The sequence below is a fragment of the Suricata suricatta genome, chromosome 9 (assembly GCF_006229205.1).
Source record: "Suricata suricatta isolate VVHF042 chromosome 9, meerkat_22Aug2017_6uvM2_HiC, whole genome shotgun sequence".
Classification (NCBI taxonomy): Eukaryota; Metazoa; Chordata; class Mammalia; order Carnivora; family Herpestidae; genus Suricata; species Suricata suricatta.
Window position 1 is genome coordinate 76704851 of NC_043708.1, and position 25927 is coordinate 76730777.

Here is a 25927-nt window from a genome sequence, read left to right on the forward strand (position 1 = left end):
AAAGATTAGTGTCTGTCACTTGACCTGCATTACCTTCTATTTATTCCTGAGAAGTCCTGAGGTGTGGTTCCAACGCCAGTAGTTCAAACAAAAAGTTTTGTTTTGTTTTTTTAAAAAGGCTTTACCAGCTTGGTAAGGACAATGGATACTTCTCAATTATTCCACTATCTGGCTATGCTTGAATTGGAGAAAACTGGTCACTCAGTTCTTCAGAATGGTGTTCCATGAACAGTGTTCTCCTTTCCCCATTTTCCTTTTTCCCTATTTCTCTAGCTATTCCTTTTCAGTATGTCTTATGACCTCCTCTGCTCATATTTCATCTATTCCTCAATCCCTGATTTTCTTTTTCTCTTCTCATCCTGTAAGTCAGTTTTCAATGACCTCCCCACTTCTTCTTCCATGGTTTCATAACCCAATTGATTCCACAAATATGTTTATGACATGGAGTACACAAAAGGGCTTCAGTTCTGCACCCCTAGTCCTGGCCTCCTTTCTGACCTGTGAACTAATATTCCCATCAAAGTTATCCTTCCTATGTCACAATACTAGAAAAAGGTCCTCCAGGCACTTCAAGTTAGCGTGATCCCTTGATCAACGTAGGCACAGAATAAGAATCAGGAATTGATTACTGGAGAAATTATTGAATTTCCCCTGAATCTTTTCAGGAATTGCGGAAGACTCAGAATCACACACAAAAAAAGCCACGCCTCTGAAAGAGAGGAAGGCATATGTAAGGAAATCTTTAGTTAATTTTTGTTGAATGAACATTTAAGGGACGTATATTTAAGGAACGTATTTCACAGTGTTGCATTTAAACATGTCAAGTCCTACTTCTTCCTTTGTCCAATGGGGTAGCCACAAATTTCCTCATATACCTTCAACAATATTCGATGGTGATTATGTGCCTGGCATTGTTAAGATGCTGGAGGATACGTTATTCAACAAACTAAACCATATTCCTGACATAATTTTTATTTTCAGTGTTCTTATCTGTAAAAAATGTGTAATAATTTCTCAGAGTATTGTGAATATGAGAATATATGCAGTTCACCTAATAGTGTGGGCCCATCAAGGCAGGTTCTCAATAAACGTCAAGTATGGCTATTGTAAGATTTCACCTGTGCAATTCTGATGCTTTCAGCTTTAGCCAACAAAATTAATTATGACCACCCTAGGTCCTTCGTTTTTACTGACTTCCGAAGCTCTTATCAAACATTAGGGGAAAGTGGTTAATTGAAGAGACTTAGGTGAAGTGGAGGGAGAACTGCCTATGGATTTTGCTGGTTAGTTGAGAATCTGAAGCTTTCTCTTACCTTCTATTTCTTGCCTAGAATTTCAAGTAATGGTAATAGTAATGATGATGATAGCAATGATATGTTTGTTCTACTTAGGCATATCCTATGTGTCTCTAATACATGGGAGAACCTACAAGGAGGTAGTACTCTTACTTATTGCTACTATTTTTAAAAGAGAAAATTCAGATTCAAAGAGATTGAGCAATGAATTAATGCCACTTTTAATAGACATCGGGGTAGGGTTTAGTCTGTCCATTCTGACTCTGGGCCAGTGCTTTTGCCACTGTATATCACATTGCCACTGTGACCGTTATGCTTTTCCCACACATCTTTGCTGTGGCTTATGGTCCCTTTTCTAATACACTCGGTTGCTGGCCACTTTAAATTGTGTACATGCAAGTGGACTATGGCCAGGAGGCCACGGTTCAGGCAGATCATGGTGTACTGGAGTCTCTGTCCTTAATCTATTTCCAAACTCTCCTTAAAACCCATGGTGGGATTTTTCCACTTGCTCAAGTGTCCTCGTACAGCCTTCTGAATCCTGTGACCTGGTGCTCTGCTTAACTAGGCCATGGAAATTCAAGGAAAGAGATCCTTCATCTTTTTCTCTACGGCTAATTCCAGCCTTTGTAATAATGACAGAAAGCACCAACCTAGAGAGAGTGGTTCAGGATTGTTAACATTAGTCTCTGTTCTGGGCAAAGCCTTGCACAATAGTCCGGCCCCTCGCTCAACGTGGTGTTCTTATACCCTGCTTCCTTGAAATTCTCCAGGGCACATTTCTCCAGGTCCTCAGCACTCTGAACTCTTGGTTTCCCTGACCGTTGACTCCACTAGGCCTTGACCTATCTGACTGGTGGTGTCCTGAACTCACTTCCTGGCTATCGGCACCAACACGCACACAGCTTAACCCTTTCACTCCTAATCCATCACTCATCGACCATATATGTCGCAAATCTGAAAGTTGAAACAGTTTGTTCAGAATCCCAGCTTGTTCATAGTTAGGACAATTTTGCTAGGGCATAATTTATTTCATATTTTGACACATTTTTTTGTGTGGATTAAAACAAATATTAAACAGTATATGGTGACTCAAAAAACCATGTCTATTTAAAAAGACCAACTAGATTAACACATACTTATGTTGGTAAGGTGAGTTATATATGTCTGGTATCCACTTTTAACATTTATGACAACTAAAGTAGAACCTAATAACTCCAGTTTCCTACAAAACTCTCGTAGACATTTTCTGTGTTAAGTATATAAAAATGCTTATTTACAAAGTGCTCCATTAATAGCTCACTTTGTGTGACTTTTATTAGTGGATTTGAAAAGTTAATTATAATATTTTATAAACATTCTTTATCACACAGAATTTACCGCAATATATGATTTTTAAAATGTTTAATGTTTATTTAAAAAATTTTAGCATTTATTCTCAAGAGAGACAGAATGTGAGCAGGGCAGGGGCAGAGAGAGAGAAAGGGAGACACAGAATCTGAAGCAGGATCCAGGCTCTAAGCTGCCAGTATAGAGCCCAACATGGGGCTCGACCCCATGAATTCTGAGATCATGACCTGAGCCAAAGTTGGACACTTAACACACCGAGCCACCCAGGCACCGCTACAGTATATGATTTTAAAACTTGGCTTCTTTAGATGTTTTAGATGATAAGACTACAAGGAGGAGAAGCTGAATTTTAAGAGCTATGAATGCGTAGTTAAGCTGCCCTCTTGAGAAATCCTAGTGGGTTACAGGAATTTGATGACCGTGAAGATATGTTTAAAAAAAAAAAACAAGAACTACTGATATTCAAGAATACTCATCACTGTTCAGTCTGTAATAGTAAAACAGAAAATTATCTAAATGCCCAACCCATGCCAGGGGTGGGGCAAGGCTCAGTTTAAGGGTAAGAGGTAGAAGGCTCGTAGCTGTGATCTTCTGTAGGAAGTCAAAAGGAAAACAAGATCTACAGAGATCAAAGACGAGGTGTTTGTTAGAAAGCATCTCCATTTGTACAGTAGATGTTCCATATAAAATTTCTCTATATATCTATCTCAACCCCAGCCAGTTATCTGGAATTTAGCCTCAAGTCAGCCAGGACTAAGAGGAACAGTCTGAGATAGTCTCTGTTGAGTGACAAAATAGGCAAGTTCAGATTAGACTTAAAAGAAGCAGAAGAACAAGAAAAGTACAGAAGGAGAGACTAGGATGAGTTAAGGAAAAATGAAAAAATAACCAGATGGCACGGAGGTTGGCAAAATTCACTTGTTTTAAGGACAATATACAGCCTGAACTTTCGTTGGCTTTGGTGAGCTCCACTTGGCAATGCAAAGGTGCCTTTCCTATTGCATCTGGGAATGAGTAGCATATTAAATACCAGTAATATCGTAAGCATCAAACAATGGGTAAGCCCTAAATTTTAAAAGTAACATGATTCATTGAAAGAATCTATGTCATTAGGAAGCCTAAATCTTAAAATAAATATAATAAATAAATCAGAATGTTAAATCATTTACATTTATTTTATAGAGGTTCTAAATCAGCACTAGCCCCCTTTACTTTGAAGCAGGTAGGGCACTGAATAACATTCTATCTAGCATACTGATTTAATAAAGCTTATAGGACTCAAATCTTAGCAACTATGTTGTCTTAAATGCCTCATACCTATGGCATAATGGGCATACATCTGTTTTATACACATGTAAAGTATTAGCACATTTTGAGCACATATTTTCGTCTGGAAATTTGATAGACTTCAAGGGGAGTCCGGGAGTATAGGACGAAGACCACATGGGTGAAGGAAGGGAGAAAAGGAGAAAGAGTTGAGAGGTAGGAATGAACATATTTTTGCTGGGAATTTTCACATGGAAGGTATAATATTATTTTCCTGCTGAGATCTTGTCATCCTTTCTTTTTACTTCATAAATGCTTCAGTTTACTCTAGTTGAGGTTTTCTTTGAGGGCTCTCCAGAAGCTCTGACCTGGCTGGCAATGGCGAGAACAGCCGATTTACAGAGTGTCTCAGAGAACACTTCAGCCATGTGCTGTATACTGCAGCATCAGGGATTTAGATTGTTTAAATGGTAAAGATTGCCACACACGGGTCTGGAGTGTAAATAAGCTTTCAGACCTGCATCTGCCTTTCAGCTCACCTTCTCGCTATATATTGTTATTAACGAGATACTGTTCCTAACAGAGAGAAATGTTTTTAATGGCTTGGTGTAAGTCAATACCTTCTTTGATTTCCTTTTCTGAACATTATAGAGGTACTATTGAGTAATGCTTCAAAATGCAGCCCGAGGGGCCACATGACCTGGGTTCAAATCCTGGCCTGGCTGTTTTTAGCTGTGCTTGGACAAAAATGAGCCACTCCCTGCCTCTGTTTACTTATGGAAACAGGAATTATAAGGATAGTATGTATCTTCTAGGGGTTTTGTGCAAATGAGCTATTAGATGCAAAGTGCTTGGCACAGTGAGTGATACATAGTGTATTCAGTGAACATTATTATCATGTTGCTATGTTTTCTGTGCTCTCCTGTTCACTTTTATGAACATCTTATTCATGAGGGTTTGAAATGCAATCTGTGGCCGTAAGAGTTTTCCCTCTCTAGAAAACACCTTTTAATGAGCACTTTCTCTACATTTGGTCTGAGCACCAGGTAACATGAGAATGAACAGATCATTCACATTCTCATGCTGGTTTTCTTTGCCCAAAATCAATCGGACAGAAATCTTTAAGGGGGAAATTGAGTATTTGATGAGGTTGAAATGTCCCAAGGAAGTAAGATACTTGTTTTGTCTACAGCTTTAGAGGAAGCTGGCCCATTTTGAAGCCAGTCTCAGTTTTTCAAGATGGCACCAGGTATCCTGGAAGATGTCACCACCAGGACACATCCACTTTCATTGGGAAACCCCTTTGCTGGGCTCACATCTGTAGGGCCGTAACCAGTTCTTCTGGCAGTCTGCAGATTTTGGTCCAGAAAAGTGGTTTCCAAAATTTAACTCTTTTGAAATATCTAATACCTTTTAGTTTATGACCTATTATTATCTTCATTATCTGCCTTAGAATTTATTTTTAGTATATTGTCTACCTATCGTTGTGAGAACAATCACGAAAGAAAATGACTTGCATCATAACCTTAAAACAACATACTCTTTCCAGAAGATAGATGCTGTTTATTTACTGAGGGTTGACTATGTGCCATCTATCCTATTTAATCTTTATATAACTCAATGAGGGAGCTCTCAGGGTCAGAGAAATTAACTGACTTGCTCAAACTTTTCCAGCTCATAACTGGTCAAGCAAGTTTAGGTCCGAAAGTTACCAATTCTGTTTTCAACTCACCTTGCCTCACTACCATCCAACCCATTATCAAGTCCTGAGTGCTAGATCTTTGGAAGTCACAAATAGAACCACTTCTCACCACCCCCACTACTACTACACTAGTCTAAGCCTCTATCATGTCTTGCTTAAATTATGAAAAGAGACTCTTGATTGGTCTGTCCACTCTAGCATTGCCTTCCTATCTCTATTTAGATAGCGTGTCAGAAAAATCCCAACTTGATCAGAACAAAAGTCAAAGCCTTTATGCCAGCCTGAAAGATTTTCCATTCCAGATCTGCTATGTCCCTAACCTCATCTCCTACAACTCTCTCATAAATGTTTGTTTTGTGTTCACCCTGACATGAATATTTTTATAAATAGCATAATTTGCAGCTACAAGAATTAAAAGCTAAAACCTATGAAAAGATGTGAGGAAGGCTCAATTTCTGATATTAGAATAAGATGGGATGGGGATGATAAACACAAGCCCATGTGGGAGGGAAGAAAGAGAGCAACAATGTTCCTACACCTTAAAGGATAAGAGCTATAAAGATGATGGGAATGGATTCTGTTAGTCTCAAAATAGAGGGGCGCCTGGGTGACTCAGTTTGTTGAGCATCTGATTCTTGATTTTGGCTCAGGTCATGCATGATCCTGGGATCATGGGATCAAGCTCCACATTAGGCTCCGTGCTGAGCATGGGGCCTGCTTAAGATTTTCTCTCTCCCTCTGCCCCTCTCCCTGACTTGCACTTGCTCTCAAATTTAAAAAAAAAAAAAAGAGAAAACCAGAAGATTTTTAACCTTTAGGTTCTCTAACCATCGAGCCTAGTATAATAATGCATGACTTCTTCCTCACTAAATTCAGTTCTATAATCAAATGGCATCTTCAGAGAGAATATCTATCACCATTGCATCAAAAATAGTGCATCCTGCCGTCATGTTCAAACACGTTGTCTGCTTCATTTTTCATGGCTCTTTTTATTAAGTTTTTTACTTACTCCCTTTGTCCCATCCTAAACACCAGCTCCACAAGAACAGGGATTTGTCAGTCTGGCTCATAATGGATCCCTAGTGCCTAGAAGAGTCCTTAGCACATCAAAATGATTAGTCAGTATTTGTTGAATGAATAAATGGGCCAAAAGAAATTTGTAGTGGAAGTGAAAGATATAATTGAGGAAACAAATACTGACTTTCATCTAGACATTTTAAGGGAGTTGCTCAAACTCAAATGCTTGCTTAATGGCAGAGCTAAGAATGAAATCTACACCCCTTTCATTCAGAGGGCACCGATCTTCATATAACAAGTGGCCTCTCTTTATAGTAATTTAGTCTATTCTGTGAATAGTGTACCAAAGAAAAGTTATAAAAGTCTCCTTTTAAGTAAAAATATTACTTATTTTTAGTATTTAAATCTGAAGGCTCATACTTCAATATTGCATACTTGCTTAGAGTACCTTCATCATAGAATATATCACAGAAGAGCAAAATAGAAAATCCATGACTCTCCCCTGAATATATTTTTCTATGAAAACATTAATGTGAATGGGGTGTGTAACGGAAAGAGGGTATAGGAGATGATATAAGGATGGATGAATAAATGAATGTATTTGGGGGGATCTGGGGTTTTTCTAGAGATGGTAAAGTAGTTTGGCTGCCATCATCATCATTGTATTTTTTGAACTTGTTGATCACTAAGCATTGCGCTAGATGCCTACCAGTATTTTCATCTTTAATCTTCACAATTCTGTAGTCTCATTTTATAGGTACATAATTTAAAGCTCTAAGAGGACATGTTACACAGCTAAAAGGTGACCGAACTCTCTTTACTTTCAGTTATCTAACTGTCAAGCCTTACTGCATCTCACTATTTCATAAGAAAAATTATCTTTTTTTCCCCTAAATGTTTGTTTATTTTGGGAGAGAGGGCACATGTGTATGAATAAGGGACAGGGCAGAGAGAAAGAGAGACAGGGAAAGAAAAAGAATCCCCCCAAGCAGGTTCTGTGCTGACAGCACAGCTCGATTTCATGAATTGTGAAATCATGACCTGAGCTGAAATCAAGAATCAGACATTCGACTGACTAAACCACCCAGGCACCCCTAAAAATAAGTTCTTATATGTCCTCCGAAGAACCTCAGTGCTAGCTATACTATAGAGGCTTAAAACATTCAGAATAAAACATAGAGCAGAAAAGAACTTCTAAGATCAACTTTCCCAGGAAGGAATCTATGACTAATCCTTTGGAATACAACTTTAAGAAATATCTTACTTCTATAGAAGCAACACCATACAGAGAACCAACGCCCCTACACTGCAGGCGGTTCTTTCACAACACCACAGCACTTTTGTGTTGATTCATAAGAATATGGTGATTATACATTTGTTAAGATAAATATAATTACACACATAGGTTTATCTATTGAGTGTGTAAATTATTTTTATTTAGTAGTATTCCAATCCAATTCTTCTGCCTTCCACACAGGTAAACCAAGAAAGTTAAAAATTGGTCTGAATCAAAAAAAAAAAAAAGAAGAAAAAATTACTGGGTTGCCCAGTTGGTTAAGCATCTGACTCTTGATTTTAGCTCAGGTCATGATCTTACAATTTGTGAGTTTGAGCCTTATGTCAGGCTCTATGCTGGCAGTGTGGGGCGTGTTTGGGATTCTCTGTCTCCCTCTCTTTCTCTCTTTGCCCTCCTCACTCATGCTGTTTTTGGCTCGCTCAAAATACATAAATGAAAATCTAAAAAAATCATATAAAAATGACTTTAAACTGTACCCTCAGGGGTGTCTGGGTAGCTTTGTAAGTTCAGCATCTGACTTTAGCTCAGCTCATGATCTCATGGTTCGTGGGTTTGAGCCCTGCATCAGGCTCTCTGCTGTCAGCACAGAGCCCACTTTGGATTTTCTGTCCTCCCCTCTCTCAGCCCCTCCCCCCATCTCCCTCTAAAAGAAACATTTAAAAAATTGTACACCTGGGGCACCTGGGAGACTCGGTCGGTTAAGCGTCTAACTTCAGCTCAAGTCATGATCTCAGTTTGTGAGTTCCAGGCTCACGATGGGCTCTGTGCTGTCAGCCTGGAGCCTGCTTCAGATTCTGTGTCTCCCTCCCTCTCTGCCCCCGCTGCCCCCCACTCATGGTCTGTCTCTCTCAAGAATAAAATGAACATTAAAAAAAATTTTTTTTAATGTACACACATCTCACAGTTGACCCTTTGTATAAAATGTCAAATGCTGCCTACACATGTGCTTATGTGCTGCATGCATATTTGCATGTATGCTGTACATAAGCACACCCATATAACCTGGTAATACTTCCTCTGTGATATAAGGATTATGTCAACCACACTGGTGAATAAACCCTCTTAAATCCTTAAAGCAAAGTTAACATTACCGGAGAATGGTAGTGACATTCCTCAGTTCATATTCGCTTTCCAAAACCCATCATCCCGTAGGCTGTAAAAAACACTGGCCCCAACCAAAAGACCATACACCGGGTAGGGATGCCAAATGCAGTTCACACAAAGCAATTACAGTAAAAGCTGTGAGTTTTACTACTGCTCAGGGAATACTTTACACATTTACTTTTCCTCTGTGAAAGAAAGTTGTGCTAAGAAACCGCTGCCTTGTCTATGCAAATGGAAAATGTGGAATACCTGCAGAAAGGGTACAAAAGCCATTTAATTTCTACAGGAGCCTGGTCAGATGATCTTAAACATCAAACACGTGGGGAGAAAAGTAAAAGCCTCCTTGTTTCTGAACTGGCTCTCCTTCCTTTGCATTTTCTTCCTAGGGTATAATCTGATTCAGAGCAGGAGCATACAGTACAGTTAACATTCAGCTTTAATTGCAACGAGGTGACAACATACTGGGTAATGAGTTGTTTATGAGTTGTAGATGTGTTTACAATGAGTTGACAATGTGTTGGATAAAGTGTTCTTCTAAAGTTGGAGATCTATTTACAGTGAGCGGTGGGGGATGTTCATTAGTTGTCGATTTGTTTGTTTACATTGTTTTCGATTTGCAATTGCTATGAAACAAATTGCACATTGATGAAGGATGATTGTTTGTGTGCCTTAATGATTTACTGTAGTCGCTTGTCTGAAAAAGTACTTAACTCTGCCTCATCTGTCAGTTTTCACTGCAAAAGCTCCTCACAATAGTTTTATTAGCACAGCATGGACCATTTGTAAGAACATTATGCAGCTAAGAGATCTCAGAACTTTGCTATTCAGACCATTGTATGTGGGCCAGCAGACCTGAACTGAATTCTTTCTGCTTGGTACACATTTATCTCTTTTTAACTTTTTAACATGATTACGAGTTGGTTCTCAAACTCTCAGTTACAGAAAGAATCCTACAAACTCTTTGTAATGCAAGGTTCTGCTAATTTTCAACCTTAACTTTGACTCACTAAATTCTATGAAAAGGCTTTAAAAACAAAACTCGACTAATTTGAGGGTTACAACACAATTTTAGAAGACCTATTTTAACATACTCTAAGACAAGAGCAAGGTGGGCCCTCTATTTAAAAATAAGCTAGGTCAAGCTGCATCTATATGTATTACTTCTAGGTCTTATATATTACATAGTCTTTATTGATAGAAGGGAAGAAAGGAGAGAAGAAACTTAATTTCACCATCTCAGAATTCACTCTGCCCCTTTCTGCATGTATAGGACCTTTATGTATTCACATAAGGGAGCTGATGTACACTGTGCTTCACTTATATTACATTCATACATTATGATAAATAAAGCCATCTTGTAACAATTTGAATGAAAAAATTGTGAGTCAGGAATCATGGGCCAAGCCTAACTAAAGAACCCGTAGTCTTCAAACCATCAAGAATGAAATATTATGGTTAATATCTGGGATTTAAGAAAAAACAACTAAGAAAATTAGAAGAGACAAAAGAAACCATTAAAGGCAAGAATAATATGAGTTTAACGGATAGTAAATAATATTCAGGTTTTCAACGTATATAACAAACTATCTTATTTAATCTGCATAATGACACAAAGTAGATTTTTACCTTCATTTTACATATGAAGCAACTGAGACCAGAAGCCTATATTTTTATGCAAAATCTGTGATTTATAAGTACTGGCTTTAATTTTTTTTAAATATATGGGGCAGCTTCCCATTATGAAACATCCCCATTTTACATATAAAGCATATAATAGAAGCCCAGTAACTTTTTGAAGTATTATATCTAGAAAGGACAGAGACCTAACCCGAATGTTCTATTCAGATCTGGTGGTGTTACTGTCAGCTCCAGTTCTGTTTTGTTTAGATTATGCTAGAAGTAAAATCCCACACAATGGCCAATGCCTTTTATTATTTAATTCATAAATAGAAACCTAGTGATTTTTTTTGACTCCTACTAGTATGCTATTTATATTTACCTCCATTTGAGATATCTAACTTATGAAAAAATAGGAAAGCGATGAAATTCCCCAGAATTGGTGTTCACCTAAACTCTTGACCCTGACTTTTTAGAAGCACTCTGAACAGAAAGCTCTGTTAAGTCTCATTTCCATGCTTGTCCCTGAGGAATATATTTTGCCTCTAAACTGGAAGTCACCTTCAGAGGCATGATTTTCCCTGCTTAATAAGAAAGAGGGAAGACATTTTAGTTGTCTAAAATACTTAAGCTAATAATACACTAAACAATTATGTCTACAGATAAAACTCAAAAGGTCCTCCATGCTCATTCAGGCTTTTGAAGACCATGTGCGGGCTCTCATTTACTATCATCCAGAGTGCCAAAGAAAACAGAAGAGATAACATTTTTCTCTTTCAATATGCCATTTACTACTGTGGGCTTCAAAAAATAAAGTCTTCATGCTTTCCAACATGCTGACCCTAAAACAAATCTGTCATTGGAATCTATAGAAAAGGCACTGGACGACGTGCTGAGGTGTCGCTTCCACGGAGTCATGTTAGCATATTCATGTTGGAAAGCATTTCATCTTGGAGGCTTCTGTTCATCTAAGCAGATACTTTGCAAGTAAAAATGCATGAAATTTAAACCAGCTTTTCACATGGCCATTTTTTATGGCAGACCATTTCAGCAGTGTAACAGGGGTAGACACCTATAAATGTATAATGTGATGGATTCAATTGTAATGCAGTCTGGATACATATGGAGGTAGTGTTTGCCCTTCAGTGCAAATCCATTTTTATGTCAAAAGGAATCCATTGAAATTAATAGGGCATTATCCAAGCAATAAGTAGCATTGTATATACAATGCAAAAATTTCTAGCAGGAAGACAAATTTTCTCTAAATAACGTGAAAAAGAACCATGCTAAGAAATAGTAAATTAATGCATTAAGAAATGGTGAGGTTTTTAATGCTTTTTAAGAGAAAATAGGTGGCTAGATGATGAGGATCTTTAGCCTTTATTGGAATAATCTATGAGCAAAATCAAATGTATTATTTTCTAAACCTTCATTTATTTTGGACACAGGCACACAGGTTTAAAACCATTAGTAAATGTACCAATACAACTGAACATATTTTGACTCTATAATGCAGTTTGCTTTGCTGATCAAGCAATTATTTTATTCATTTACACATGCATTAATTTCTGAAACATTTATGACATTCCTATCAAGTGCCAAAAAGCAAGTTACGCAGGGAATAGAGGAATAAACACAGCAGATATGGTCATTATGTTCATTGTGTGAAAGGGTGATCTTGTCACTGAACCTGATTTCTAAACTTTCCTCTGAAGTATTATTTTTCAATATTGACTTATTCTTTGAGTCCCTTCACTATGTTTATATTTCCTCTTCTTATGCCTAATTTTTCCCCATCCCCAAGAAGCATTTTCTGACCATGAGGAAGATAGCACGTTCAGTCCTCAGCTGGTACTTTATACATCTTAATTTTTCCATCCCACCCCCATTATAAATGACTGGTTCCTTAATTCCTCTTGGGCTTTACAGAGTTTAATGAAGAACCATTAAGGGAAGTTGGGTACTGGAGTTACATTCATATACAATCAATAGTTCTTTACTTTTGCTGTCAATACTAAGTCACTGATAGCCACTGGCCAGATCCGGAGTGAGCAGATTCAGGCATCACTTGATCAGGAGAACTTGGTAAATGGTTGTCTTTCAAGCAGTCGGGTGTTCAAGAAGGCTACAGGTGTTCAAGAGGGCTACAGATGCTTGAAAACGAGAAAGGCCAGTGCCTGCAACTAAGCACTGAGTCTATCTGTCTGTGGCCTCAGAGAGGGGCACACAGGAATACAGTCCTCATCAGGAGATGCAAAGCAAATGAAGGAAAGCACAAAATATGAAGTGGCACAAAAAGCCAGTTGACATAAGACCCTGAATCCAAAGATTGAAGAAAAGATAAACTCCCTCAATATAGATTGATAAGACCCCCAATGTCTCAGAGTTGGTGGAGCGTGGAGAAGAAGAGACCATAAGAAGTAGGACCAGAGTGGACAGATTGTAAGCAGCAGGACAGTAGATGACAGCTGAAGCTCACTGAGCATTCTTCCTTTTCAACAAATTATACAGACTGATACATGTGAGCCCAAGATAAAAGGAAACACCACATTGCTTTTCTCAAACCTGAATGAGGGCTCTTCCTTAAGATGTGTGAGGTGACCACCACATGGGCGTTTCTAGCTGTTTGAGCCTTGACCTCTTCTTTGACCTCCAGGGCAGGCACACAGGAACGAGACTTGATATAAACATGTCCCTGCCTCGTTAACCTCCTGCAATTTGCACAACCTACAGTGTATTTCCAGCTATTTTGTTGTGGGGAAATTGCCTTGGGGAACCTCTTAGCTACAAAAATTGTTGAGCCAAATGTCAGATATTTATTTAGAATCAATAAAACTGATTATGTACTGGGTACGGGATAAAATAGTACAACCTCACTTCTTTGAAAAAGCATTTATGCCACCTGCATGTCTGCGATTGTGGCCCACTGGCGGAACAATGGGGCCCTGGGCTGGTTCAACCTGTTCATGCTCACACAAAGCCATGTATTTGCTTCAGCTCTCAGACCTTTCTAACAAGGCTGTAAAAGAAGTTTATGTGGCACGTCATACACTCCACAGGACAATTGAAAAGAATTATCCACTCATAATAAAATGATGATGTTATACCCATCCTCCAACTGGTCATGAGCAGAACACAATGTGCAAGGCCACATCCTTTGCATTAAGCTGAACAAAAAGTCAAGGATGGGTCATTTTGGAAGAAGGCAATTGCTTTTTTTTTTTTTTTTTTTTTGTCTTAAAGTGGTGTTAGGAATAGAAGTGATTTTCCTGCTGTATGAGAATGTAGACAGGTTATTGGGTAGAGAGAAAGAGGCAAGATCTAGCTCTAAGTTCCCTGGTGGGGAACTTAGTGTAAGAAACACTATTCTAGAGTCTTGAGGGAGTTGATCCTGATTTCTACCCATGAGCAATGTGGTTTGAAGAATTTTCCTAAAAGTCTCACTAGGGTATTTGTATACAAATATCTCTGATTTTTTTTTAAAGGAAATCATCTCCTTGTAAACACATAAATCTTCCCAAGTAAGTTAACTGTTAAATTTCTTAAAATATTTTTTTAATGTTTGATTTATTTTTGAGAGGGTGAGAGAGCATGAATGGGGGAGAGGCAGGCAGAGAGAGAGACAGAGAGAGAGAGAGAGAGAGAGAGAGAGAGAGAGAGGGAAGGAGGGAGGGAGGGAGACACAAAATCTTAAGCAGGCTCTAGGCCCCAAGCTGTCAGCACAGAGCCTGAAGTGGGGCTTGAACCCATGAACAGTGAAATCAGGACCTGAGCCCAAGTTGGTTGCTTAACTGACTGAGACACCCAGGCGCCCTGTCAACTATTACATTTCTTATTGAAAATATAAAGTAAGGCCTCAAGTGAAAACAAATCTGGACTACAGAGAAAAAGATGTGTCCTCTTCCCCTTAGAACAACGGAACCCTCTACAAGTAGGAAAAAAGACGCCAAGTAGACTATCAGGGGGTTTATTGTGAGAAGATAAGAGCTATCTAAAAGTGGAACAGACTATTTATTTGAATTTCTCTATACCCTTTAAATATCAGCTTTTTCGATGTTACTTTTCAGAGACTGTGACCTTTTAAGAAGTGAAAAAGCACCAAAATGCTATACGCTATATTGAAGCAGTTTATCAAAATGTCACCCAACAGTTGATGCCAATTGCTAACAAGATATTGTGTTTCCTTATTTAATTGGCCAGCTTACCTAATTATGGCTGTTTCTGGATCTCTGTTGATGGGCTCTTTCAGAAGAAAAAGCATCATTTGAGGCAATTTCATATAAATATATGAAAAGAGTATATAAAGTAAGGGAGCACCCCCAACGTGAATTATGATTAGGCAATAAAATTTACCTGTTTGCACAGATCCCTAATTTATAGAAACACCTCCATAACAAAGCCAACACAAAACTGGCCGATTGCCAACTACCTATGCTGCTGTACCTTCCAAAAGTTATCTTGGCATACAGCTCAACAGAAAAATAGGAAGTGCCTTGGAAATTACTCACAAAATGTGAATACCACATGTCAGAATCGGTGAGCTTTGGAAGAACTATAAAGAGTTTTCATTATTTAGGTCTATGAAAGCAGAGGAAACAGAAATATATCTAATAATGTAAGGCAACAGAACCAGGAAATTTATAAGAAGGCTTAATCTGTGGATTTAATTTAAAATATTGGGCCATGTTCAAACTGTGACATTAAAAACATTATCTCTGGCTGTAGTCATGATCACTCAGAGGTCAGAAAGGATAGGATGTCAAGCTTCCCAAGGTTTTTAGACAAAGGACTTTTAATGAGTTCTTTCCCTTAAGATTTCTTTTTTCTTCTCTTATGTGGACATGAAAGACAAAACCATAACACATTCCACAGTCAATGGAGAGGCTGCCCAGTACCACTTATATTAAATACTGTATTAATCTTATTTATTACCCCTTGGCTGAAGTGGGGATAGGTTAGTCCATTCTCTGTAAGAATGCTAATAAAAATTTCCAAATCACAGTGAATTAAAGAGAATGATACCAAACTCACTGTTCCAGATATTATTACCATAGTGTTATTCAGCTTTGGGAGATACAAAAAATATATAAGATTTAGAAAATGATCTTAGGTTCTTTCTACAGTGTTCACTAGGTTTGAAGAACTTCCTAGGGAGAAAGTCTGGGCATGTCTGGTTTGCACAGTCCCGGAGATTCTCAGCATGTTTACATCAAGGGCTGTTTTCAAACCTAAGAAGAACAGTATCTGTAGGGAAATTGAATCTTGAAGTCTTTAGGACATACCTACCCATCATCTACAAACCTCTCAGTGAAGGACTTTCTTGAGTATCAGACTATTTTGCTTAATAGAATAGAAGATTTTGGTGTATACTGCAAAATATTATGCCTTAGGAGTTTTATATTTCAAATTGTCTTTGGATCATGAATTGCTTGAACTTTTGTGGAATAAGTACTGGGTGAATACGCTGAATTCCTCTAGCTTGACTTTGCCACCAGTCACGTCTTTGATTTGCCTGAAAAGATCAGAGCAGTCGGAAGCCCTGCTGGGACAAGAAAGTTTTATGTTGGGTTTTGAAACACATGACTAAAACCCAGAAGATAAACTTGCTAAGGTTACTTGACACTGTTATAAAACTACCAGGCAAGCTATCTATGGACTGGTGTCTCGGGTTGTTAGGAATAAACTCTTTATTTAATCACATTAACATCTCTTAATCACTCAGTAGTACTTTTACCTAAAAGTCCCCATGAGAGAAATATTCAAGGAACACTTGGAACCAGTTACCAAAAATCAGATTTGGTATAGTAGAAGTACAAGGGTGCTCTCAAATGTCCTGAATATCAATATTTTGTAATAAAACTCTTTAAAATAATTTACAAAAACCCTAAACCTTGGGTTTGGCTCAGCTGCAGGAGCTAGGATCTGTATGTCCTACTGAGCTGAGCAGCTCTAGTGAAAAATACAGTTTGCTTCACGTCTGAAACATTTATAGTGCTGAACCTCAAGAGAAAATTAAATGAGGTAATCAGAACCAGTGAAAATTGTTTAAGGTGCTAAATTAACTATGTTATAACAAAATCAGTGACCACTGGGGCAAATTTTTGAGAGGGGGTCGAGGGAGACAACTTGGGCCTGAGACTACCCTTATCTGGAAGATATGACGGATTCTAAGACCTCACACTGTGATTTTTGTCAAAAACTACCTGGAAATGCCAACTGCTACCTTGGAGATCAGCATTTTGTTGAGCCTATGATTATTTTCTTTCTATTTGCCTCCATGAGCATAATTGCATTTAGGTTGCAGCGAGAAAGAGAAATGCTATTTATTCATTCATTCATATATGAAACAATTTATAAAACTTGAAGAATGTTATAAATACTATTAAAATGAGATGATCATTTACATAATTTTGATTCTAAAAAGGGTGAATTTATTCAACCTAGTTCTTTGAACGTGGTCTATGTGCAGAATGGCAATTCTATTTAAAAGAAATATGTAGCAGGATTCTGTACAGGGTTACCTCTTTCCTGAGACTGTTGAGAAGAGATGGTGGCTCACTTAATCGATTTCAGATGTGCGGGATCAGCTATTAGAAAATATAATATGATGGGGGAAAAAGGAAAATATAAGATGAAGCATAACGATGCAGCTAACTTGGCTTTCCCACCAGAATTCCAGCCGTCTGCAGACCTAGAGGATGTGAGTGAAATAGACTTTATGGATTAGGTGTGAGATGGTGTTATGGACTGAATTGTGTCCCCTAAAAATTCCTTTGTTGATATCCTAATCTCCGAAATGACTGGATTTGAAGAAAAGACTTTTATGGAAGTAATTAAGGTCAGGTGATATTAAAAGGGTGGGACCCTATTCCTATAGGACCAGTGTCCTCATAAGAAGAGAGATATAAATGATGCATATACACAGAAAAAAAAGACCAGACCATGCGAGGACACAGAGGAGGCCACTTATAAGCCAAGGAGATAGGCATCAGGAGAAAGCAAAACTCACTATATCTTGGTCTTGGACTTCTAACCTCTAGAGCCATGAAGAAACACGTCTGTCGTGTAAGCCACCCAGTCTGGCATTTTGTAATGACAGCCCAAGCCTGCTAAGGTGAAGTCCATGGATGACCCCGTGTATCCCCCTTTAGCCTACACCTGTTGCCTTACTATCACACCTTCCGTTGGCCCCAAGGCTCATTTGGTATTCATTTTTTATGGACATTTGACAACAGCTGATATTCCTGTCTTGTCTCCTGTTGTCCATACTGACTGCACCCTGAACTCCTGTGTAGCTAGGGGGGTTTGAGCTACTTCTATAGCCGTTAGCAGGGGATGGCAAAATCCCTCTAACGTTTGGGATATGTTTTGACACCAGAGCCACAGTGGGGCTTACTGATACTTTCAGTTTGTTCTTTGAGACACTCTGACGAGACACACTGTTTTTATTTGCCTTATTTTTATTATAGCCCACCTCTCCCCAGAACTCTGCTGCCAAAACCTGAATAAAACTGGAATTTTATTCTTCCAAGTTAAAATCTGTCTCAGCATAATGTTACAACCAAACAAAATACCACTCCAAAGCCTTAAAAAAATTGCGAGCCTTTTTGAGAAATACTTGACATATAACATATTAGTTTCAGGTGTACAATAAAATGGTTCAATATTTGTGATCACCACTAATTAACATCCATCATCAGACATATTTACAATTTTTTCCTTGGAATGAGAACTTTTAAAATCTACTCTCATAGCAACTTTCAAATATGCAGTACAGTAGTATTAACTATGGTACCATGCTATGCATGAAATGCCCATAAATTACTCATTTTACAACTGGAAGTTGATACCTTTCAATCAACTTCACCCGTTTTACCCACCCCCGGCTTTCTTTTTAGATTCAACATGTAAGTCAGATGACACAATATTTGTTTTTCTCTGACTTATTTCATTTAGCATAATGTGCAAAGGTCCATTCATGTTGTCACAGATGGCAAGGTTTCATACTCTTTAATGGCTAAGTAGTGTCCCATTGTGTGTGGTGTGTGTGGTGTGTATACACATGTATATAAATATATATAATTCTTTATTCATCCATTGATAGACACTAAGATTATCTCCATATTTTTTGCTAGAGTAAAGGTTGCAATGAACATGGGGGTACACATATCTTTTCAAGTTAGTGCTTTTGTTTCCTTCAGATAAATACCCAGAAGTAGATTTACTGGATTGTATGGTAGTTCTATTTTTATTTTTTTGAGAAACTTCCATACTGTTTTCCATAGTGACTGGACCAATTTACATTCCCACCAGCAGTGTTCCTTAGTGCTCTTTACACATCCTAGCCAACACATGTAATTTATTATCTTTTCAATAATAGCCATCCTAAGTAGTGTGAGTTGATATCTCATTGGATTTCAATTTGCATTTCCATGATGAGTAATGATGTTCACCATCTTCTCATGTACCTGTTGTCCATCTGCATGCTTTCTTTGGAAAAATGTCTATTCAGATTCTCTACCCCTTTGGTAATTGGATTTTTTTGCTATTGACTTGTATGAGTTCTTTATATGCTATGGATATTAGCATCCTATCAGCTATGATTCACAAATACTTTCTCCCATTCATTAGGTTGTTTTTTCATTTTGTTGGCTTCCTTTGCTGTACAGAGGCTGTCTAGTTTGATGTAGTTTCACTTATTTACTTTTGCTTTTGTTGTCTTTGCCTTTGGTGTCAAGTCCAAAAAATTATTATTAGGAATTAAGCTGATCACCAATCATTTCCATTTCTTGGAAATTTATGGTTTCAAATCTTAGGTTCAAGTCTTTCATCCATTTTGAATTAATTTTTGTGTATGATGTAAGATAGTGGTAAAGTTTCATTCTTTTGCATGTGGCTGTCCAGTATTTTACACACCATTTATTGAAGAGACTGTCCTTTTCTTATTGTGTAATTTTTGGCTCTTTTGTTGTAAGTTAATTGACTATATATGTATATATGTGTATATATGTATATGTATATATGTGTATATACACACACATATATGTATTTATTTCTGGGATTTCTATTCTATTCCATTATTAATGTATCTGTTCTAATGTTAATACCATTCTGTTTTGATTACTATAAGTTTTGTAATATAGTGTGAAATTAGAGATGGTGATGCCTCCAGTTTTGTTCTTTTGCAAGATTGCTTTGGATCTTTGGTGGATCCAAAGAAATTTTAGGGCTGTTTATTTTATTTCTGTGAAAAACACCATTGAGATTTTGATAAGGATTGCATTGGATCTGTTGATTGCATCTGTAAAGTGAACATCTTAACGATAGTCTTCCAATCCATGAGCACATAAAATTTTTCCACTTATTTATGTCTTCTTCAATGTATTTTATCAGTGTCTTACACTTTTCAGTGTACAGGTCTTTCACCTCTTTGGTTATATTTATTCCTAAGAATTTAATTCTTTTTATTATCTTTTTGCAATTGTAAATGAGCTGGGTTTTAATTCCTCTTTCTGATGATTCATTATTTGTATATAGAAATGTCCCAGATTTTTATGTATTGATTTTGTATCCTGCAATTATTTGTTTATTCTAACAGTTTTGGGGTTGATTCTTAAAGGCTTTCTAGAGATAATATTATTTCATCAGCAAATAGTGAGTTTTATTTCTTCCTTTCCTATTTGGATGCCTTTTATTTCTTTTTCTTGCTTACTTGTTCTGCCTAAGACTTCTAATACTATGTTGAATAAAAGTGGTGAGAGTGAAAATCCTTGTTTATTCCTGATTTTAGAGTAAACATTTTGATCTTTTTATCTTTGTGTATGATGTTAGCTATGGGTATTTTATATATAGCCTTTATTATGTTGAGGAATCTTCCATACTCACTTTTTTGAGAGTGTTTCTCATAAATGGTTTTTAAAATTTTGTTCAATGCCTTTTCTACATCTCTTGATAATCAATTGATTTTTATCATTAATTTTGTTAATGTGGTGTGTCACATCAATTTGCAGATGTTGAACCATCCTTGGTCACTGGAATAAATAAATCCCATTGATCACGGTGTGTGATTCTTTTAATGTATTGTTAAATTCATGTTGCTAATATTTTGTTGAGAATTTTTGCATCTATGTTTCTCAGGGATGTTTGCCTATAATTTTCTTGTGGTATCCTCATCTGGTTTTGGTCATCAGGGTAATGCTACCCTCATAAAATGAGTTTGGAAGTGTGATCTCCTCTTTGAGTTTTTGGAAAAGTTTAAAAAATACTGGTATTCTTTAAAATGTTAGGGTTTTTACCAAATGTTTGGTAGAATTCACCAGTGAAACCATCTGGTCTTTGATTTTGTTTATTAGGAGTTTTTTTTAATTGCAGATTCAATTTCTTTACTAGTAATTTATTTGTGCAGATTTACTATTTCTTCATGATTCAGTGTTGCTAGGTTGCATGTTTCTAGGAATTCACCCATGTGTGACTTCTAGGTTGTCCTATTTGCTGGTATATAGAAACCCCTCCCTTTTTTTCCCCCTGTGGTAATAATTGTAGTATCTTTAATTTCATTTCTGATTTTATTTGAATCTTTTTTGGTGTGAGTCCAGCTAAAGAATTGTCGATTTTGTTTATCTTTTCAAAAAGATAAGCTTTTAGTTTCACTAGTATTGTCTTTTGTCCTAACCTTTCATTTATTTCTGTTTTGCTTTTTATTTCCTTCTTATATTATTTATTAATTAAATTTAGACTGACTTTGTTCTTCTTTATATAGTTCCTTGAAGTTTTAAGTTAGGTTGTTTATTTGTAATACTTTCTTATTTCTTGATGTAAGGACTTACCTCTAAGAGCTTCCCTCTTAGAACTGCTTTTGCTGCATCCCATAAATTTGGTATTTTGTATTTCCATTTAGATTTGTTTCAAGGTATTATTTGATTTATCTTTTATCGGTTGCTTAATTCGTTATTCAGTAACAAGTTGTTTAATCTCCACATATTTGTGAATTTTTTAGTTTTTTTCTTATAATTGGTATCTAGTTTTATACCACTGTGATCATAAATGATATTGGATATTATTTTAATATTCTTAAATTTATTAAGATTTTTTTTTTGCTCAACATATGATGTATCCTGGAAAATATTCCATGTGTGCTTGAGAAAAATCTGTAGTCTCTTACTTTCGGATGGAATGTTCTATATATACCTGTTACATCCATCTGATCTAGTGTGTTGTTTAAGAATGTTTCTTGGTCGATATTCTGTCCAGATCTATCCACTGATGAAAGTAGAGTATTCCCCTACTATTATCATATTGCTGTTTATTTATCCCTTCAGGCCTGTTAATATTTGCTTTATATATTATGTGCTTCTATGCTTGATGCATAAATATTTACAAGTATTGTATCCTCTTGTTGGATTGATCCCTTAATCATTATGTAATTACCTTCTTTGTCTCTTAGTGTCATTGTCTTAAAATCTTGTTTGCCGAGGGGTGCCTGGGTCGCTCAGTCATTTAAGTTTTTGACTTTGGCTCAGGTCATGATTTTGTAGTCTGTGAGTTCAAGCTCTGCATCAGGCCCTGTGCTGACATCTCTACACCTCCCTCTCTACACCTCCCTGCTCATGCTCTGTCTCTCTCTCTCTCAAAAATAAACATTAAAATCTATTTTGGCTGATACAAATATAGCTATCTCAGCTTTCTTTGGTTCCTCTTTGCATGGAATGTCTTCTTCCATCCCTTCACTTTCAGTTTATGTATGTTCTTACATCCAAAATGAGTCTCTTGTAGAAAGCATATAGATGAGTCTTGTTTTAATTGTTGTTGCTGTTTAAAAATTTTTTTATGTTTATTTATTTTTGAGAGAGAGAGAGAGAACACGAGTGGGGGAAGGGGCAGAGAGAGAGAGAGAGAGAGGGAGACAGAATCTGAAGCAGGCTCCAGGCTCTGAGCTGTCAGCACAGAGCCCAATGGGGGCTTGAACCCATGAACTGTGAGGTCATGACCTGAGCTGAAGTCAGATGCTTAACTGACTGAGCCACCCAGGTGCCCCACTGTTGTTGTTTTGTAACTAGTCAGTAACTGTTATTTGATTGGGAAAATTAGTGCATTTACACTTAAAGTAATTATTGACCAGTATTACTTATTGTTACATTGTTAGTTGTTTGTGACTGTTTAGTACTTCTGTTTTGGTTTTGTTCTCTTTCTTTGTGATTTGATTTTCTGTATAATTAGGCTTAAGTTATTTTCTGTTTTTTCATTTGTATGTTAACCATAGGTTTTTTGCATGTGGTTATCATGAGGTTGCAAGTCTTTATTTGAATTTCCTGATGAAGAAGAGAGTGTGTGGAAAGGGAATTGCATCACAAAATATACTACAGAACTTCCTAAGAATCTTTTTTTAATTCATTTTTGCCCCAGTTTTCAATGCCATATAGGTAAATGCCTTGTTTAAAAAAGATGTTAGCATAGTAGGCCTGATCACAAGATTGGCTGATACCTGTTAACTTGGATTTAAGGAAGGTTCCCACTACCCTACCTTATAAAAATGACTCACTATGCCTAAACTGTTTTGTACAAACATTAAGGTTTATACTGAAAACCGCTTTATTTTGGGAAGTCTGAAATTTGTGTCAGGCAGAGGATGTCTGTGACGAGCCACCAGGAAAACCCAGGGCACTGACCTCTAATGAGCTTGTTATAGTTTGTCGCTGGAGCGATTAGTACACCCTGTTCAACTCTAGTCAGAGAGGATGCTTTAGTGCTTGTGCCTGATTTCCTCTGGATTTGCCCAATGTGCACTTTCCCCCTTGATTTTGCTTTGTATATCTTTACTATATATAGAAAAAATTATTACAACTACATATGAATTCTCCTAGAGAATCATTAAACCTGGGAATGCTCTAATCTCTTATTTCCCTACTGAAACTCTAGCTATGCACTTCAAAATCTACATGCCTTTTAAAATACAAATTAATTGACAAAATGACATTATCAAAAACAATGACAAAGGAAGCCTCATACTTTCCTTTCACAAAAGCAGTGTCTACATCTCTGGAATCTAATCAAGACCTTACCACAACCAAGGGAATGCTCACTGAAGAAAGAATAGCTACATTTCAATAAGAGAACACTGTGTTGTTTAACCAACCTGCTACCATTACCTACTCTCTAGCAGAATGGATAACAATGAGGACCAACTATTTAGAGTATAACAGACTCACATTAGATATGAAGACACAAATAGATAGTGAAAGGATGAGAAAGCATAACAGCCAAAACATAATCCACATATTCCATTGTGTCACTATTTAGTTGATGTTCTTAGGTAATGCTGAATTTGGATGGAAACAACCCAAAGTCCATCTACTGATTAATGGATAAACAAAATGTCATATAGTCATACAATGGGATATCTATCATTCAGACATAAAAGCGAATGAGGTACTGAAGCATGCACACCATGAACAAACCTTGAAAAAATTGTGCTAAGTGAAAGAATCCAGATAAAAAGGGCCACTTATTGTATAATTCCATTTTAATAAAATATACAGAAATAGTTGTATGTGTAGATAGAGAAAGAAGACCAACAGTAGCCAGGGGTTGGAAGAATGGGGATTGACTGACTACTTGATGGGTATAGGTTTCATTTGCGGGTAAAGAGAAGTTCTGGAACTAGATAATTATGATGGTTTTACAACATGGTAGGCATAATAAAAGCCACTGAATTGTAGACGGTTAAAATGTTGAGCTTTAATTTGTATGAATTTTGCCCCAGTATAAAAATTATATAATTTAGCCTCTCTTAGCTTCTTTTAATTCTCCTCTTCCTCTATTCATGATTCAATAGTGACCATAACGTTTTGGAAAGTAATAATACTAGTACCAACAGTAATAAAAGCAACATTTAGATACTTATTCTGAGTCATACATTCTTTTTAAATTTATTCTTTTAGGTTTTTAATTATTTTTGAATGGGGAAAGATACAATATATTTTTTCTTATTTGAGTATAATTGACCTACAATATTACACCAGTTTTACGTAGACAGCTTAGTGATTTGGCAAGTTTATACATTATGCTATGTTCACTGCGTGTACAGCTACCATTTGTCCTTATACATCACTATTACATTATTATTGACTGTATTCCTATGCTGTGACTTATTTATTCTGTAACTGAAGACCTGTGTCTCCCTATCTGCTCCACCCTTTATGCTTGTTTCCCCATCCCCTCCATTCTGACCACCACCAGTTTGTTCTCTGTATTCTCCGTAGGTCTGATTCTGCTTTTTGTTTGTTCTGTTTTTTTAGATTCCATTTATGAGTGGAATCATGTAGAGTACTTACCTTTCCCACTATGACTCATTTCACTTAATGCCCTCTAGGCCATTCCAGGTTGTCTCATATGGCACAATCTTATCCTCTTTTATGACTTCATAGTATTCTCTTGTGTGTATGAGGAAGGTATGGGTGTATCACTTTCCTTGTTCCTTATTCTATTGATGAACACTTTAGTAGCCTTTGTATCTCGGCTCTTGTAGATAATGCTGGAATAAATGTAGTGGTGTATATATTTTAAAATTAGTGTTTTCATTTTATTTGGGTAAAAACACAGTTGTAGAATTATTGGATCGTATAGTATTTCTACTTTTAATTTTTTGAGGAACCTCTGTACTATTTTCCACACTGGCTATACCAGTTTGTAGTCCCATCAATAGTACACAAGGGTTCTTTTTTTCCCCACATCCTTGCTAACACTTGTTATTTATTGTCATTTTGATTGTAGCCATTTTAACTGGTGTGAAGTGTAAAGTGATACCTCATTATGATTTTGATTTGCATTTCCTGATGAACAATGATGCTGAACATCTTTTCAGGTGTCTGTTAGCCATCTGGATGTCTTCTTTGGAAAAATGTCTATTCATGTTCTCTGCCCATTTTTTTAATTAGATAGGTTGTTTTACTTGGTGTTGACTTTATTAAGTCCTTTACATATTTTGGATATTATCCCTTTATCAGATATATAATTTACAGATGTCTTCTCCCATTCAGTAGGCTGATTTTTGTTTTGTTGATTGTTCCCTTTCCTGTGCAAATGCTTTTTTTTTCTTAAAAAAAACTATATTATTTTTGAGACTAAGAGAGAGTACCTGGGAGAAGCAGAGAAAAAGGGTAACAGAGGGAATATCAAGCGGGTTCTACACTGTCAGTGAAGAGCCTGACATGGGGCTTGAACTCACAAACCATGAGATCATCACCTGAGCCCAAATCAAGAGTGGAATGCTTAAAAATGACT

At 36.8% G+C, this 25927-nt stretch overlaps 1 long non-coding RNA gene across 1 annotated transcript in view; it reads right to left on the reverse strand.

The window, feature by feature from the left end:
* Nucleotides 1-25027, reverse strand: part of LOC115301955 — a 40820-nt gene extending 15793 nt beyond the window's left edge. The window contains exons 1-3 of the long non-coding RNA XR_003913371.1: nt 24979-25027; nt 17170-17235; nt 15950-16187 (exon numbers count right to left, since the gene is read on the reverse strand). This is a non-coding gene — a long non-coding RNA (uncharacterized LOC115301955). The remainder of the gene's footprint in view (nt 1-15949; nt 16188-17169; nt 17236-24978) is intronic.
* Between the last annotated feature and the right edge of the window lie 900 nt (nt 25028-25927).